The sequence below is a fragment of the Uloborus diversus genome, chromosome 8 (assembly GCF_026930045.1).
Source record: "Uloborus diversus isolate 005 chromosome 8, Udiv.v.3.1, whole genome shotgun sequence".
Lineage (NCBI taxonomy): Eukaryota > Metazoa > Arthropoda > Arachnida > Araneae > Uloboridae > Uloborus > Uloborus diversus.
The window spans coordinates 90,633,774-90,652,938 of NC_072738.1; the positions used below are offsets into that span (position 1 = coordinate 90,633,774).

The 19,165-nt window shown below is 35.1% G+C and overlaps 1 long non-coding RNA gene across 1 annotated transcript in view; it reads left to right on the forward strand.

Moving 5' to 3' along the window:
- Nucleotides 1–19,165, forward strand: part of LOC129228072 (uncharacterized) — a 180,304-nt gene that overhangs the window by 83,267 nt on the left and 77,872 nt on the right. The window contains exon 2 of the long non-coding RNA XR_008580885.1: nucleotides 11,505–11,771. This is a non-coding gene — a long non-coding RNA (uncharacterized LOC129228072). The remainder of the gene's footprint in view (nucleotides 1–11,504; nucleotides 11,772–19,165) is intronic.

Sequence of the window (19,165 nt, forward strand, 5' to 3'; positions counted from 1 at the left end):
TGCTTCGATCATACTTGTGTGCTATCCAACTTCTGTCGCAAATCATCTCAGGATTGAGCAGGCTGGAGAAGGGTGATACTGTGGTGAAGGCAGTCCTGTGACACCCTTGCTGTGTGTGGCTTAGCATTGTCCTGTTTGAAAATTACACGTGGGATCCTTTCCGCAAGTGGCAACACATATGACTGATGAATGCTATGATTGTACAGCTGGGCTATCATGGTGTTGTTTATGGGATATCCGTGTATGGTATGCAATGGCACTTAATAACTACTAAGAGCAATTTTTTGAAAAGCGGCAAAAATGCAAACTTTTTATTTATTTTGTGCCGATAGCGGTGAGAAGAAATCTTTTAAAGGATGCCGTCTTTATGAAATTTGATAAAGTTTCAAAAAAGCTTAGACGTACCTGTATTCCCCTACCCAAAAAACGCCACCCTACAGAGAAATATGTATGATTAATTTTGGGCATCATTTTCTTTTCGCTTTATTTTATTATTCATTTTTTGAATTTATAAGCCTTTGATAGCATTACAATTTTGCCTGAAAGTCATATTAAGCTTTCAGAAGGAAAGTGCTGCCCACATCCTATTTTCATTGGTTTTGATTTGAGAAAATCGCAAAAAAAAAGTTCCCTTTCACGATGCAACAGTCTACTAAAAAATATTTACAACTGGAACTAAACAACCGATGGTCAAAGTGTTTTCAATTTTTTTTTCAAGAACAAAGCTGTTTATCAATCGTAAAACGTCCATTTTGTGAAGTTGGACTTAGGACGCTACAAAAAGAGAGATTTTATGGACAAGGAGTAGATTTAGAAAAGAGTTGCTTTGAAACAACCGGAAAGAATTTTGTGGTCATAAATTTTTGAAACTAGATTCAGTCGAGCCGAGGCATATTTTGATGCATTTTTATAACCACCAGATGGATTGGCTTCCTATGAAAAAGCCTTTTATATCAACGGAAAAATCGATGGAAAATTTTAGTATCGGAAATGCAGAGATTTGATATTAGATTACTTTGAGAAACAAAGATATTGAAAAATAGAAAGGAAATTGTTTCGAAGACATTTGTTTGGAGCGCGCTTCAGCCGAAGTAAATATTGATTGCTGTGTTATCCAAAGTAAATACAGTTTACTGAATTTAAAAAGTTGATATGTTTTGAATATGTTTTGCTAAAATTAAACGAAGAAGTCCGTTGCTGGATGTTAAAAATTTGATTGATCGGTGAACTGTCATGGGCCAAGATAAGCTATGTCTCTGTTATAATATTAATACTAAATTTCTTAGAAACGCAGTTAGAAACCTGAATTATCTGAATATATGTATGAAAAAGAGCAACACCCACTCTCCCTTCACCCATTTTATAGGTGCAAACTCGCATTAATGTTTCAACAGGTTAGATTAATAGTGATTTGACGTGATATTATTTTTATTAAATAATTTTGCTACTTAAAACTTAATTAATTTTCATGTGTCACGTGCGAGACATCCAAAGTCAACTTCTGTAGTTTGCTGTATGCATTGCTTAATATTTTTGCTCTATCAATGTACCAATGACGAAACAAACTGTTGGTTTTAGTTTCCAATGCAAAGGAAACATATCTCATTTGTAGAGAAATAGTTATTTAAACCGTTTTATAAAGTTATGTACATGGCCGTTTCAATGAAAATGGTAATTTTATTCTACACGTGACGGTACCTATATTTCATTAAAAAGAAACAATTTTAAAAGGTAATGACGAAAATTTGTGCTTAAGAAGTCATTGAGACGTTTGTGATTTTCTAAGCAACACAATTTTTCTCATTATCCTTTTGAATTATTTTTTTTTATGAAATGTATGACGCGTTATGTGTGAAACAAAATGAACGTTTTTCGTGAAATGGCCCTTATATTTATAAATTTTAGTTATTTTTCCTCCTGATGAAAATAAAATTCCGACAGCTTGGTTTCTTACCGAAAGATAAATGTGGTTGTTTTTTTTTTTGTTTTTTTTTCCAGTAGCATAGTAATTTTTTTTTTTCGAATAAAACCAGTCATTGAAATATTTTCGTGAATTAAGCGTGTTCAATGCTCGTAACTGAGAAAATCTTAGCGTAGAAAATAAAATGGCCACTGCAAATTGCCCGACATTAGTTACATTATTTCTGCGAATAGTCGTCTGTTTTTAGGACTTCCCTAATCTTTCAAGAGGAAGGGGTTCGGATTGGAAAGAAATGAATATCTTCGAAGCAGAAACGTTTTCCCGATTTATGAGCCATAAATCGAGAAGTCTATTATCCAGCGAAATAAATTTAGAGTTTTTGGAAATGGAATAGCTCGTTAGAGAAGTCAGAAAGCTCTACAAGAAGGAACATTCCCTGCTTTATGTATTTTAAGCTCTCTGAGTTTTTCGAAGTTTCGAAGAAAACGGGAATGACAACAGGATTATTGATGCTAAAGAACGAGGAATACATAAAAAATTTGACTTACATCGATCCTAAACTCCAAAAGGCAAACATACTGAGTTATTCCTATTGTTTTAACCGTTAAAAGATGAAGCTAATGCAATATTATGCAGAAAGTTTATTTTTTTAATAACATATTTATTTTGTAATTTACCTAAATTCTGTTAGTCTATCTTTAATGAATTAACCTTAAAAGTCCGACTTCTTGTTATAGCTCTTTAGATGTTTACTTACTACCAAACGGCACGACCTTGAGGGTCACGGATTTGGACACAATTCTAGCTATAGGTCAGTTCGAACTAGATATGAGCTCAGGTATAGCGGTTTGACTGCATAGGCCCTAGTTCGGCTGCAATAGGGGTCCAAAGGTATAATTTGGATCCAGAAATGCAATGGAGTTTCTTTTAAAATTACCGTTTTTATCGCTTTTTCTGTTATTGTACTGCAGACTGAGCCGTTTGCATGCTTATCTTTGAATTAATTACGTTGAATACTAATTTTTAATAAGCCGTTCTCAAATTCAAATTCGCTACTGTTTTTAATTTCAAGAACTTGAATGTCAAAATAGCATAACAACAGGATACTTTTGTTTTATATTGATCTTCGGCGAGTAAAAAGTATTTGTTGTTTGCTAATAAAAACATTTACTTTAACTGGATATCCATTGCCTGCTATGAAAGATATCCCACATTGAAAAGCAAAAAATGGGAGAAGAGAAAAAGTTCTGATTTATTAGGCATGGCGCACAAAAGAACGGAAATACAAGATCGTTTCAACTATTTAAATAACTTAGTTAATGCCCATAAATAAATACGTGTTCTTCCTTATGCTCAATTTACTAACAAAAGATGTCAAAGGTGTTGGGAGATCGAGCATAGTGTTGAATTCTGAAATTCCAATTTAAACGCCATTTTATTTCTATGGCCTAACTAGCGACTTTGGAGCCTCGTTGCAGAGAAACTAGGGCCTATGCAGTCAAACCACTTTACCTGCGCTCATATGTAGTGGTGGGAATGGACCTATAGCTAGAATTTTGTCTAAATCCGTGACCCTCAAGGTCGTGCCGTTTGGTCGTTAGTTCAAAAGCAAATTTGCTCATTATTTTTTTAAGTTCCGATTTGTTAAGTTTGGGTGATGATGTTTTAGACCAATGATATACCTGTTATTTTCTCTTCCGTAACATGTGTAAAAAAAAAGCAACTGCATGCTCCAAATTTCATTACTTTATGAAACTCCTCTCTCTCTGCACCCAGTATTTAAAAGCAACTACAAATATGAGCTATCGTTAATTGTGTACTTTTAGTTCAATTTCACTCTTTGTTATAAACTACGAAAAACGGAAAGTATTATTTCTACAGGCACAACTCAATATTTTATCTTGGTATTAAATACTCATAAATACTCGAAAGTTCTTTTCAAAATTATATCATAATTTTAAAAAAAATTTGCACATCCGTTATTTTTTGCATTAATATAAAATTTTTCTCAAATGTCTTTGACCTTTTAACTTCTAGATTAACGGCCTAATCTTTTACAAGTTTCATATTTTTTAAAGTATCATTGAACTGAACTACGTGATTCTTAGTGATAAGGAAATTCTTGAGATTTTTCAACTATGACATTCATTTTTTGTTTGATCCTATATTTACACTTAATCTCTGAACATATCAGTTTTTCTGAAACAGTTGCGTTGAAGCTTATTCAATGTAAATCTGACAGAAATGCTATGAGAAAATATTGCTCAAAGTGTTAATACTTCTTACTGGGAGAGCCAGATTTCCAGCATCCGTTTGATAATTTTTTTGTTAGATAAATATACAGATTTCAAAGCATCGCAATTTTTTTCTTGATGTAGTCAAGATTGCACATATTCAGTAAAAACTCACCAAGTTTCTTTTTCCTTTTAAAAGTAAAGTAGACCGGGGCACGTTTATGCAGTGCCCTTTCTTCAAAACGAATTACAACTGGAGAGCCAACAGTCATAACATATTGATGCTGCTTCCTAGCAAACATCCTCACAAGTTTTGAGCATCAGTCGAGCTTTGGTAGAGCATGCAAAAAGAATTATCTGTTTTCTAACAAGTCGAGTGAATTTTGAGTTGAACGTTTTGAAGCAGATTGTGAATAAATAATTCTTGGAACTATAGAAATTAGCAGAATTTTATCCTTTTTGGAGAATTGTATTTGTATAAACTGAAATGTTATCGTTTTTTTTTTTGCACGTTAAAAATAAATCCAAACTTGGCGACGGGGCAAGTATACGCGTTGACATCTGTACACCTTTACGCACGTTCTTCCAGTGTCTTACTTATAAACGTGCCCTGACGCTATTTTCGCTCCGAACTGTCTCAAACCTTTTTAGTATTTTCCGGATATTTAATTTTGAAAATCACCATTTAATTTTTAATAGAGTTAGCCATTCGTATCTTATAGCTTACAATCATGCAGTACTGTCTTCATGCCCGTTTAGCTTTTACTTTATACACTATTCAGTCTGTAATAAATTTGTTTATTTCAACGATAGTGAGACATTGTGTTCAAAACACTAACAGAATTACGCTAGGTGTCAAAATAAATATGCGTAGACGTGCCCCGTGACCAGGGCATGTTTACGCAACCGACTTGGACTTAAAAATAATTTTTTTTAACGTTTAAAAACACGAACCGAGCAACAACTGAATATACCAATTTCGACTCCATTAACTGCCTCATAAAACTTCCATTTTTAAAATTTCCCAATTTGAGACATAGCATTTAGAAAGTTCAAGGAAAGAATCTGCGTTAACGTGCACTGCTCTACCCTACCATAGTCTGAGATCTAGCCAGAAATAAACCCAAGAATGGCAGGGATTTTAAGTTTCTACTGATATGACATCCATTTTTGAAATTCGATTTTTTTATCTTCTGTTGGTTACTCTTGATGATATTTCTTACGCTTCTGCAACAAAATGTCTTTTTGACGTAAGATATTATAGTAATTAATTAACTTTAAGCCCTCATGTATGGTCGCCAAGGGATAGTTAACAAAAGATGATCAATTTAGTTCGAGGTTGACAAATAAGTATTCCACAAGTAGTTCAGAGAAAATGCATATATATTCGTCATTTGAGGCAGTGAGAAGCAAAGTGATGTATGGAGACATTTTAAAGTTTTGAATAAAATGCGTTTAAAGTTCCGTTCCTACGCATGTTTTTATTAAAAAGTTCTTCTAGATCATACTGTATAGCAGCATCTACCAGGGCTACTGCAATTATCACTTACTACTTCTAGGCAGAGGAGAGGTCCGTCTACTATTTTTGCTGGTTGCATTATTTGCGCATCAACATTTTTTACGGGTCAAATTTACCGCGGTTTCAGGTATAAGTGTTAATTGTAGGAAAATTATTTATGTTACTAGCGTTTAAGTCGGGAAAAATTGTGTTTCCCCTTGATAATTAAAAGTCATAAAAGTATTTTTTTCTACAATTGCTACTTTTTGCGTGGTATAAAAAAAATAAACATCGTTTTCAGTCAGTTGACCCGCTTCACAGTTCTAGTGCTAAAGATAGAATCGTCTGATGAATACCGGGGATAGTTGCCATGCAAATTTAGCTATACACCGTGCTTCCAAATATTCGTGCTGCCAAAAATTTACATTTATAAGTTTAAAATTAGTTAAAGCTAAAAATTATGCTAAATTTTATTACATATTTCACACTAGTACTGTTGTACTACTTTTTGTATTAGTAAAGTGTCGTAGTTAAAACCCGAAGTATTTTATATACCACTGTGTACTTTACTTACACACTTTTCTGCATGCTTGGTCATTTTCGGATTATCTGTGTTTTTCGATTATCCGTGTACATCCGTGCATTGATTGGCGTGGTTAATCGAAAGTACAGTGTATCTGCTTTCAAAGGCTTCCATCAATGCTTTGAAGAATCAGAGAATCAGAGCTTAGAATAATAAGTGTAGTTTAACGTATTTGTTAATTGTTTATTCAAAACTAACAATCAATCATTTTGAACACTGTATCATTTTCAACTATACAGAAGGCACATTCTTTAAAATATTTTGTTCTATTGCAAATGTTAGTGGATTTCAATAAATTTTGTTTAATTATTCAGTTTTAAAAATAATCCTAGTTGCATTTTGTGGGCGATGCCTAGTTTTTTGGTATTCGACTGCGTAAAAGATGTTTGAAATTGTATTATTAACAAATTTATTCTTGCTTTTCTAGCTTCAGCTTCCCTAAACGAAAGCACAATTTTATTCTATCGTGAACTCTACTTCCTCCCTTGGAGCTTTTCCTATCTCCCCGAAATTTTGTCGTCTGCAGCGTTCGTTCCAGATCATCATCCTCCCTGCCTCTTTTCGTTCCGCAAGGAAAAGGGGTGTTCGATCCGCAGAGCCCTTATTCTCGTCTGCCAACGGGTGCTGTCGCCAGCGTGAAAAATGGTCTCCTTTATTGTCTTCTCTATGAGCTGGTCACGTGGTGGCTGCCTCTGACTTCCTTTAGAGGGAGGAATGTTGGGAAGGGCACAAATTCTATAAGGTTCACATCAATCGATCAAAATAGATATGTAACAGCTTCGTTTTTTTTTATTTTAAAGCTCAGTTAGAATAATTTAATTTTATGACACATTGACAAGCGACATTGCTCATAAACTATCAACAAAAGTTAACAATTAAGACGACTGTTAGGAGTTTTGCATAAATTTGTGAATTTTTGGAATTTTTAGAATTAAAAAAACGTGTAGATATGATTTTCAATTTGAATGTAACATGATGTATGTCGTTGTTTGGTAATGCGTTTACTGTTATTGAATACATTTACCGCTAATTGTATTTAATGATAAAATTGGACTTGAATCTAACATTAGAAAAACATGATGCACTTCCCAAACTAAACAGACGCCAAAAAGTGATAGGGTAGACCGAGACACGTTTACGCAGTGCCCTTTTTTCAAAACGAATTATAACTGGAGAGTCAACAGTCATAACATATTAATGCTGCTCGATAGCAGATATGCTCACAAGGTTCTGAGCATCAGTCGTGCTTCGGTCTAGCAGAAATAATAATCTGTTGTCTACCAAGTTGAGTAAATTTTGTGTTCCAAGTTTTGAAGCTTATAGTGAATAAATAATACTTAGCTAAGAAAGACAAATGTATAAAAATTAGCAGATTTTTTTCCTCCTTCGAGAACTGTATCTGTATGAAATGAAATGTAATTAAATTATTTTGCACGTTAAAAATAAGTCAAAATTGTCGACGGGGCAAGTTTACGCGTTGACGTCGGAGCACTTTTAAGCACGTTCTTACTGTGTCTTACTTAAACGCACCCCTGACACTTTTTCCGCTCCAAACTGTCTCAACATTTTTAGTATTTTCCAGCTATTTAGTTCTGAAAATTACCTTTTAATATTTTAGTTAAGTTACACATCCGTATCTCACAGCTTACAATCATATAGTGCTGTCTTCATACCCCTTCAGCTTAAACTTTAATTCACTATTCGGTCTGTAATAAATATTCTTCATTTTAACGATGGTAAGACCTTATATTCAGAACTCGAACAGAACCACGTTAGGCGTCAAAAGAAGTATGCGTAAACGTGCCCCGTGTCCGGTCACCTTTACGCAACCGACTTGGACTCAAAAATAATTTTTTAACGATCAAAAACATACACTGAGCACCAAATGATTATACCAATTTTGACTCCTTTAACTGCTTCGTAAAACCGAAATGTTTAAAATTTCATAAGTTAAAACATTAAAATTAGAAAATTAATTGAAAAAAATCCGCGTAAACGTGTCCTGGTGTAATCTAGTGTTGAATTGCTAAATGAGAAGTAATTTATCTTTAAATATTCACTGAAATTGTTTTAATCATAAAAAAATCAAAATATCGTGAAAATGTAACTCAGTATTACAGATACTTTAAATGTATCAAGATATTCTGAAATAAAAAATTCCTTGATTATAATAAAGCAAAAAATGACTTATTTACATTGGGTGAGTTTAAAAATATGAGTTTTTCAATTAATCTTTTCACTTTCATTTTCAAAAGGTATAAAAATTAGTTAGTCGCAATATAATTATTGGTATTTGTGGAAGTCTCCACAGAAGGTCAAAAACAAAAATCGTGGTTAAAAATAAAGAGAATTTACCAGTTGTTACAGTTACGATTTTTAGGCTTTTCTCTACAAACATTCTTATCTCATTTTAATAACTTGAAGAAAGTCGGCTTATATCTGTACCTCAGAGCCAGACTGATGTAAGTCATATAATCGCTGCTCTACAGGAGAGGGGGAAAAGGGTCGATTGGTGCATACAAAGGATCGGCCTCGCGCTCTTTTAACACTGGTAAACTGTTACAAAGGATTTTTTTTTTTTTTTTAGAATTACGTTAAAACATGGCTCAGTGCGGAGCAGAATTCTACACACAATGCACTTATAAACATAAAATTGAAAATTTTGGACTTACACTAGTCTGACTCTGAGGTACAGATGTATGGAATAATTTTAAATATTCACCTTGAAATATTTTTTATTAATTCAGTTTTACTGACTTTGAATTCTTTTCTAACCGCTGACTCTATTGACTCTTGCCACAATTAACACATTTTTGCTTGCTTCGTGAACTGAGCAAAACGTTCGCAGCGAAACAATAATAATCAAAAAACCGGTCAAAATTTGCCTAAGAAAAATAGGCGTTTTTGTTTGTACACAGCAATATCGCATGCGATAAAACTTTTAATACAGAGTTTCTTACTTAACGTTTCACATAAAGCACCCAGTGGTGCTCAACCTACGGCCCGCGATGTGACTCGCAAAGCTAATCTTCGTTGTTATGTCCAAAGCTGCAAATGAGGCAGTGAGAAGCAAAGGGATGTAAGTGGACATTTTCAAGTTTCGAGTAACACGCGTTTAAAGATAACGTCCTAGGTAGACCTTCCTTATTTTTTCCCAAATCATGCTGTACAGCAGCACCTACCAGGGCTACTACTACTATCTCTTGCCCCAAGACAGAGGGCAGTGAGATTCCCCTACTATTTGTACTGGTTATCTCCCGACTTTTAATTTTGCCACTTACATCCCTTTGCTTCTCACTGCCTCATTTCCCTTCGATAACAAGAATGATATTTACAAATTTGGAGCCAAATAATCAGAAACTGGTGTCCAAAAGGCGTATGAAAGCTTTGTATGGATAAAATAAGCATGTAGTAAGACAAACAACAATTCTTGATTTGTAATTTTCCATTCCTTTTGAGTTTGCCTATGTTAATCTTAAGAAAATTAAAATTAAATATGTTTAAATGTTACATGTGTTCGGGACCGTGAGATTCCTCTTGATATGATATGCGGCAGTGAAGATTGGGCAATGCTGGCCAATCCTGATATCTACTTAGTGTTACATAAATAAGTGATACAATATAAGACAGATATCGACCAACAGAGGGGAAGAGACAAGTGCCCTTTTTCTGTCCAGCATACGCGTATTAAATTTACAAGTGCTCTATACTAAAATCAGGCTTTCCATTTCAGATATTGCACACTCGCTATCAATTTTATGGATGGACAAGTGCCCTGAATTTATACTCCCATCGACAAAAGCTTTACGAGTCATGTCCGGTCCAATGAGTATCAGGAAGGAACGCATCCGATACTGCACAATAGGTTTTGAACTGGACTGTATCCGGCGAGTCATCCGTCAGGTTGACTCATCTCAATAGGTTCTTGAATAAGGTTGCACAATGACCAGCGCAAATCCAGTTTATGTACCATTATGTCCACTTAAAATTCAGCGAAGTCGCTCAACAAGTCATCAATCAGTAAAATCAGTTGTACTTCGTGAGTTCTTTACCAATAAATAAATAAATAAATAAATAATAACTGTTATACTGATGCAATTAAAACAAAAATATTTTCATCAATATTTTTTCATTCAATATAAGATTTCTAAATTAATATCTTCTTATTAACAGACGTTTACCCCACATGAAAAATAATTTCTACGTGTAATAACGATTTTTTTTCTAGTCATTGATTTTTGCAGGGCATTAAGTGGCTACTTTAGAAACTATCGTTTGAAACTATTGCATACTATTTCGTTTGATATAATTTCACTGTAAGGTCATTCCACAAAAAAATTAGACAAACCCGATCGCTCTTCAAAATATAAAATAATCAAAATTTTCACCAACTAATCGCACATGCATGCATGTATGCGTGATTTCTAACGATTTTTTTTCGTTTAATGCATTCTTAATTAAACCTTCGAAGCAAACGACAGAACTGTCACGTGTGGCAAAAAATGTCTCATTTTCTTCTTAACGTTCCATTATTTTTTTTTTTTTCCTTTTTGAAAGCAACTCTAAACATAGCTTGCAGGAAGCAAAAATATGTACTTAATACGTTTGGAACAATAGATTTAGAGGGTATTTTGTTTGAACTGATGGGCTGAAAGCTGATGTCCAAAAATGTGTTTCGTACCTGAGAGGTTAACCATATTTGAAAAAAAAAAAAAATAAATAAATAAGATAAACCTTTTTTGCTGAGAAAATCACGCAAGTAAGATACTTTCGTTAGGGTCAACAAATCTTAATCTCTCAGCCCTTATTTGTTTGTTGATGGATAAAAATGTAAGGAAAAATTCCTCCCAATTGTCTCATATGTGACGGTAGAATCGCCGTGTAGAGCTTTTAGAGGATTGCTATTATCGTTGTAGACACCTTATCAAAAAAAAAAAAAAAAGCATAAAAATCTATTAACCTCATTGGCGTAAAGCGACACCTAACGGTTCGCAAATAAACCAAGTAAATGATGTCTTTGAGTCCTCCATCTAATATGCAGTGAATGACGTCATTATATGTCAATGACAAACCAATATTGTTTTTGACAAAATCCAAACGCTTTTGTAGAACATCTTTTTATTCATAACCTCATTTCTTTTGCATTGAAAAGGGCGTTCCTTGTAGTGGGGAAACACGTGTATGCATTAATCTGACGTTTTGAGCAATAAAAGGCTGTTATATCTTATTTTATTTGTCAAATTGATTAAAAATATTTTTCTTTTACAGAGGACTTGTGTCACCCCGTGAGCAATGCCCGAATCTGCTGCCTTTCTCTCTTGTTCCTTTTCTTTGTGCGTGTTCCTCCGTGCCTTCTGAGAGGACTCTTTTTCCCAAGGATTTTTGTTGGTGCGCGCGTGAGAGAGAGGGAGAGAAGCGATGCAGTGGCGCCCTACTTTCTAAAGTGGCGCCAAATGTGCTTGGGGCGGCAACGGAGAAAACTTTCCAGCGGATGTCAGCTGATCAGAAACTGAGTCCTAGTGATTGTTTCCCAAGGTGAGTTCTATATTTCTTACTGAAAACTCTGGGGACTTTCAGTTGTGGGATTTGTTCATACTTTTTTGCAAACTCGATATATTTTGTCATTTTATGACAAGTGAGCCAATTTCGTACGTTGTATTCAAAGTATGCTATTGAAGATAACCCAAGAGTTCAGTAAAAAAAGTGTGTATTTAAATAGCCACTTTTTTTCCACTTATTAAAGAAATTAAGAAACACGGGGTTTAACCCACGTGATTATTTCGCATTGCTTAAATGACATGTATGTTGTATATTAGGAGGTTTATGCATCAACAAAAGTAAAGTCGTTTACGATTCAACTGTCCGGCATCTTAGTTTCGATTTTTAAATCTGCTGAGCATTTTTTTATTTTTTTTTGAAACCGCAAGTTAAAAAGACCATTTCAATATCAGTCATTGGTAAACTCATTTTCGCCTGCATATAATTAATTTTAAATTCAACAACTACTGAAAGACTTTTTTAAACAATGCAATTCTTAATTCTGTTCCTCAGAGCCAGACGAACGTAAGTCATTTTATGATAATTTTACTGTTGAGGAGGAAAACTTTCTTCTGGCAGACGTAAAAGATGGGACGCGAACGCTATAGCCCTGGTAAAAAATTGAAAAGGATGTTTTTTGGAGAATTACGTTCACATGGCTCGATGCAAAACATACATACAATGTACTAATAAACAGAAAAATGCATTTTTTGGACTTAATGCCCTTCTGACTCTGAGGTACAGAATTTTATCCAAAGGTTTTCAAGAAATCTATTCTTCAAAAAGCATTCGGATTAGATTCTTCAACACACATTAGGTATTTTTACTTCGTTTTTTATTTCTTAAGATCTGTTAAGCTTTTGCCGCAGAGTGACCGGGGGAGGAAACCTAAACACGAGACTTAAGAAGAAAAACTAGCGTGGCCTCCGGTCGTGTTTTTCCCAATTTGTTCTAATAGAGGCGACTTCTCAACTGGGAGATAAGTTGTTCGTGTTTATCTTTCTTGTAAATAAATCCTCTAGTGATTTCGCTAAACATTTTCGGAGAAAAGGAATAAATAAAACAGATGTATTTTGGGAGTTCTAATAAAATTAATTTGTATGTTTGATTTCAGTAAATATTTTCTCTGAAGTATATTAAATAGCCTTGTAAGAGAAATATTGCATTAAGGCCACTTACGGCATAATAATGCAGTTGCTGTGTTGGTGTAAAGTATAATTATTATTTAATATAGGGCAGAGGCTGACCTGATCCACCCCCCCTCCACCCCCCCCAACTATTGAAGGAATTCGCGCGAAAACCAATGGGCATAAGGGCACATAGGGACACATAGGTGCACCAAATTTCGTTTGATTTCATGCGGTAGTTTTTGCTGTAGGGCGGCCACAAAAAACCGGTCGCACGGACACGGACACACGCAGAGACACACACACGGACACGGACACAGACAGACAGACATTTTCCAAAAATGGTCGAAATGGACGCAGCACACCCCAAAATGTTCGAATCCGTCAAAATACGAAATACGAAAATTTGCACGAAACCAATATTTTCTTCTATATATTAGACTGGCTGCGATGCCCGACTTTGCTCGGTTCACCTTGAAAATAAAAATTGTGTCAAGGATGTATATTCAACAATCAGGCTTAAATAAACAAATCTATAAAACATCATGCAAAATTTCCCTCCCAAACAATGACGACAGATGATAAAATGCTTTTAAGAAACTAAATCGAGAAAGATGAATTTAAAAAGCGTAACCATGGAAACACAGAATAAAATAAGTTTCAGGAATTAAAATGTGAATAATTTGAATGGAAATGATATTTTTTGAACTTGATTTCAAAAGGCTTGTAACTTTTTTTCCTCTTGAGGTAGAAGCTTAGTTTTTCGACGACAGGTCGAGATTTATCTGGAATAAAAATTTTCGCTTTTTTCAATGGTATCAAAAAGAAAACTGTGGGACCATTGCTTCACTTTTTATTGATGTTATTAATGAAGAAAGTAGTGCCTAAGTTTCAGCTAAGTCTAAACAAATTCGAGCAAAAACGCAAATAACTTTCGATGTAATTAAGTTAAATCACTGAAACAAATTGCGTACAACGCAGAAAATTCTACCCTTTTCAACGATATTTATTATTTATATGTGCAAGTTATTTTTCACTCCCTTATTTGGAAATTTATGTGAAAAGTAGGCCTAAGTTGGAATAAAATAAGAACTACTCATCGAAGTTTTTTCGAACCTTTCTGGTTCTGCAAACCTTTCCGGTTCTAAACCAAAGACACTGAAAATTTCAGCGAAATCGACTGGGTAGTTCTCGAGTTTTGCGCGTTCACACAAACAGACACTTATTGGAAACTTCATTTTATACTATGTAGAAATATAGAAGAAATTAAAAATAAATCGAAAAAAATCAAATTTATGAAGAAAAATTTAAATTCTATTCCTCCTGCTGGACACTTAAATATTTTTAAATTTGGATAAATGTTTTTATGGTACATATGGGGCGATAGAGGCGACGTTTTATCAACATGAAATTTCGAACTTAGAAAAAAAAGTTTTTTTTTTTCGATCTGGCCCAGTAAACAGTGCTGGTTTACACTTTCAGGCGCAAGTTGGCACGGGTTGTTGCCGTTGTTCAAATCGTATGAAACTTTTTTTACTATTGTTTTGACTTAATAGGGAAAATATTAAAGGATGTGCGACTTGAAAAATCGATTTTCGTTTTTGTAATAAGTAATGAGACTTATTTTTTCCTGATGCAACTGTACCTCTCAAGTGCGCAGAAACTGGTTATGTCAAGGGTGCGGGTTCCTGGAGGGACTCACTCCGGTCCGCAGTCATTTAAGAGTCTTTGTTCTGGCAGAATCGTCGTTATAGTGTACCTCTATTGCTAACTTCGGTTCCAGCTCCAAAATGCAGAGAAGATTTGAGCATCGTTACGCGATTAATTCTTTATGTGGAACTTGGTAAATCGGCCTCAGAGGCTTTAGAGATGCGTAAGCAAGTGTTCGGAGATAATTGTATGTTAAAGGCACGTGTGTTTCGGTGGCACAAGTGTTTCAAAGATGGCAAGGAGAGCGTCAAGGATTAATCTCAAACAGGGTGTCCGTCAACCAGCAGAACGTACGCAAATGTGGAACGTGTGCATGTTGTGCTAAATTCGGACCGTCGGTTAAGTGTGAGAATAATTGCATATGAAGTTGGACTTGATGAAATGACAGTTTACAGCATCATCGCTGAAAACTTGAGAAATGCTGAAAACACTTGCTTCATCCTCCAAGACTTCCTGGTCAGTTATGTATCTCTATGCTTCCCCAGCCCGTCTACAGCCACTATTTAGCTCCATTCGACTTGTTTTCAATCCAAAAGATGAAAACATCACTAAAAGGGCATCCCAATGGAACTCTGGAGGCCAGGAAAGCACTGGACTTTTAAAGACATTTTGGAAGCAGGCTACAAAGCAGCCTTCGAAGCTTAGAAGACTCGCTGGGATAAGTGTGTGCTAGGACAAGGATCTTATTTTAAAGAATTTTAGGTGCGAGTATTAATATTTGCAATAAGTTCTTAGAATACAGCTTAGTCTCATTACTTTTTATACTGATCTTGTATATATAATTAATATTATTATTATTACTTGTGTACTTTCGTATGAATGGTTGGGAAAATAGGAACAGCCTAATTAACACGATGATTGAGGAGGTGCAGTAAAATTTGCTTCACACAGAAGCATAAACAAGCTTCTCTTAACAAATGCCAATAATATTTTTACACTAAAAGGAGTAACAAGTTTTCTGGTAAAAAAGGAAGGTCGATACTTTATTACGTTCCATGAGTTAAAATGTCTTCTTAATACACTCTGTCGCAAAAAAATATATGCACCCAAAAGAAATTGAGCTACACTCACGAAACTTGGCAGGCATGTAGTGTATAAGGAGATAAGAAGATGGTTAAAAATTCAGAATAAAAGATAATTTTATTAAGCAGTTACAGCATGCAAAAGGTTACAAATCAGCAGTAAAGCCACCTCTGGCAGGTATACAAGCCGAAAAACGGCGTGGCATCGAATAAATTAAGTCAATTATGACCCCTTGCGGAAGATCATGCCATAATTTTTCCAACTGCGTCGTTAATTCTCCTGTATCCCAGGATGGCCGCAGTTACCTTCCTAGCACGTCTCAGACATGCTGTATTGGCGAAAGGTCTGGTGACCTGGCAGGCCATGGGAGTACTCATATCCCTGAAGACAATGTTGAGATAGTCGCGCAGTATGTAGACAAGCATTGTCCTGCTGATAAATGGCACCTGGGCGACATGATAGCATAGGCAGAACAATCGGCGTTAAAATGCTGTCCACGTATCTGAGAGCTGTCAAAAAGCCTTGGAGAACAACTCGAGGTGATCGTGTGTCCCAAGAAATCGCTCCCCACGCTGTCACGCCTTGTAAAATGGCTGTATGCCGCTCGACAACAAATGCCGGATCGGAGCGCTGTTTTGTGTGCCTCCACACACGTGTACGGTGATCATCAGCACTGAGACTGAATCGGGATTCAGCGCTGAATATCACATGGCTCCAGTCTGTTACACTCCAAGCTGCCCGAGGTCGGCAAAAATCCAGTAGGCACTGCCTGTAATGTGGAGTCAGTGGCAAGCGTCTTAATGGACGTCGGCTCCTTAAGCCAACTTCGACCAGTCGAATCCTAGTGGTTTTCCTTGATACCACCGGATGCCTGGAAGGAGGTAAGTGGCGTTGAATCGTTGCTAGCGTCGTTGTCGGTGCCGACGTGGCCGCTCTTCTGATTGCGCGATCCTCGCGTTCATTTGTGTTCCTGGTACGCCCTGACCCTCCGCGACAGTAGACTCTAACTTCCGTGACTCATTGTTGCCAATACCGAGCTACTACTATATTACTCTAACCGAGGTGGCGACCGATACTCCTGTTTGATCAACCTGCTTCTATGAGGCCTATTATACGACCCCTATCAAACTCCGTCAGCTGTTCGAACTGCCGCTGGTTACGTATTAGAGGCATCTTAAGTCACAATACAGTCTACCGAAGTCAACAGATTCGATTGAATAGCCCTACGGCGCAAGTGTACCTATTCTTTTAAACTCTCCCATCTGTGCAAATCACATGCTCATAGCGCGCTTAGCCTTGCTTCATTGGCGCTGAAATTTTAATCATTTGCATATCGGCTACCAAACTAAATTTGTGCCGAGTTTCATGATTGTGCCTCTAATTCTTCTAGATGCATATATTTTTTTTTTTTTTTTTTTTTTTTTTTTTTGCGACAGAGAGTATATAATGATATTAAGATAATAATATCGATAGTGATTATCAAAGATGCTGATGACGCTAATATACTTAATGCGATTTTTCCCCACTTTTTCCAGTTTAATAAAATGTCTGGATTTAAAGTTAAATTAACTCAAATCCTATGCATATTAAGCGATGGATGATTTAAAGTATGCACAGTAAAGTATGCACTAAGTTCTTAAGCATCATTTGGCTTATTTATTCACCAGCTGCGTATAGGAAGTGCAACTAGTATAGAGTTTTTTTACTGTGATGTGCTGGAAAGAGATTCAAAAGAAATTCATTTCTCCTGCTGATTTATGACATCTCTTTAAACAAGGGCATACTTCTTCGTTTTGATGTTTTTCCACTTGCCTTATTGAAACACCAGATATTATGCCCCATATCTTTTCGCCAGGCGAGAACGAAAAAAGTATCTTAGTATCATTTGAGATATGGTAAACTGTGAAAGAGGCATTGCATTTTCCGCACCTTTTTTTAACCCCCACATGGAATAAGAAGCTTAAACAAATCCGGATTTAAATGAAAAATGATTCTTTTTCGAACTTCTTTTTCCTGCTTTCTTTTTTCGAAGAAGAAATGTTTTAAAAAAAGTTCAAAATGTTTTTCAAAATTCGTGGGAGCTTTTTTTTTTTTTTTGCTTTCTTTTTTATTTTTATTTTAACTGCAACAGACTTGGAAATTAAGTTTAAAAAATATAAGCGAGAAAATAACAAAGCTCGAAATTTTTTGTGATTATTCTTTTTTACTTTTTTCTCTCATTATGTGCAATCAATTTAAGTAGACAAATCTGTAACTTCAGAGGAGGTTTAATTTGTGTAAAAAAAGTAGTTTCTATGTTTCTATGTTTAAATTTTAAGACTCTAATGTCAGGCAATTGATAATCGAGTTTTAAATTCAATAAACATCGGAATAGTAGTAGACCCTCGTTTTACGCGGGTTTATTTTACGCGGTTTCGATCATACGGAGCTTAAGATTTGACACCTTTATTTTATTTTACGCAGATGAATTTCGGTTTTACGCGGATACGGCAATGCGAACAGATAAAATTTTCCCCTCTTTAAAAATCTAATCTCCTAAAGATTGCAGATTACACGTAATATATTGCATTTTAAAGTGCTAATTATCGAGCTTGGACTACTGGAAACATTTTACGCAATTGGTTCCAGAGCTCTTTCCAGAAAAAATCATTAAACTCACGCAGTTCAGAGCTCACTGGAAGAAGAGCTTTTAAAAGTGACAAAGGATGAAAAACCAATGAGGATACCGACATCGATGACCCACAACCAAACACGTTTCCATTGAAAAGTTTGAGCCATTCCTAGAATAGACCTAATTCTACAGTAGAAATGATCTTTCTGATTTGTTAGTGAAGAAAGATTCTATCATGGAAATGACGCAAGTGATCATGGATGCGTTAGTGCTCTGCAAAGAACTACAGAGAAAAAATCTTAATGACTGCCAAAAGAGCAGCTTCTTTTTATAAACAGAACAGAAAATTAATTTATGTTTTCTTTACGCATGTTGTGAATAGAAATCGATATAAGTACACATTAAACTTATTATACGTACAATTAGTCATCACTAAATGAAGTATTAATTTTTATCTACGGAACCTAACCCCTATATTAACACTTTTATTAGGTCTCCACTTACGCGGTTTTGGTTTACGCGGCATTTCCGTGGAACGTAACCCTCGCGTAAAACGAGGGTCTACTGTATTTGAAATAATAGCAAATAATCAGGAATTCCTTCAGAATCTTTTGTTTCTATCATATTTAAAGATATTACGTTAACTTACTACGAAGGAATGGAAAATATTTTATAAATATATTTTTTTGAATACAAAAGTTGCTAGCTATGAGCTATAGAAAATGGCTGGTAAAAAGAGAAAATTTAAGCGATATTTAAAATATTGAAAATTGTAATGAAAATAATAAAGTTGCATCTCAAAAAATCATTTATTTTGGAAAAAACAATGATGATTGTTTGAAACTTTTTCTTCAGCGTAAAATAAGGATATTTGAGCTTATTAAATCCAAAAATCAATCCTAAAAAGAAGACGAAAAATT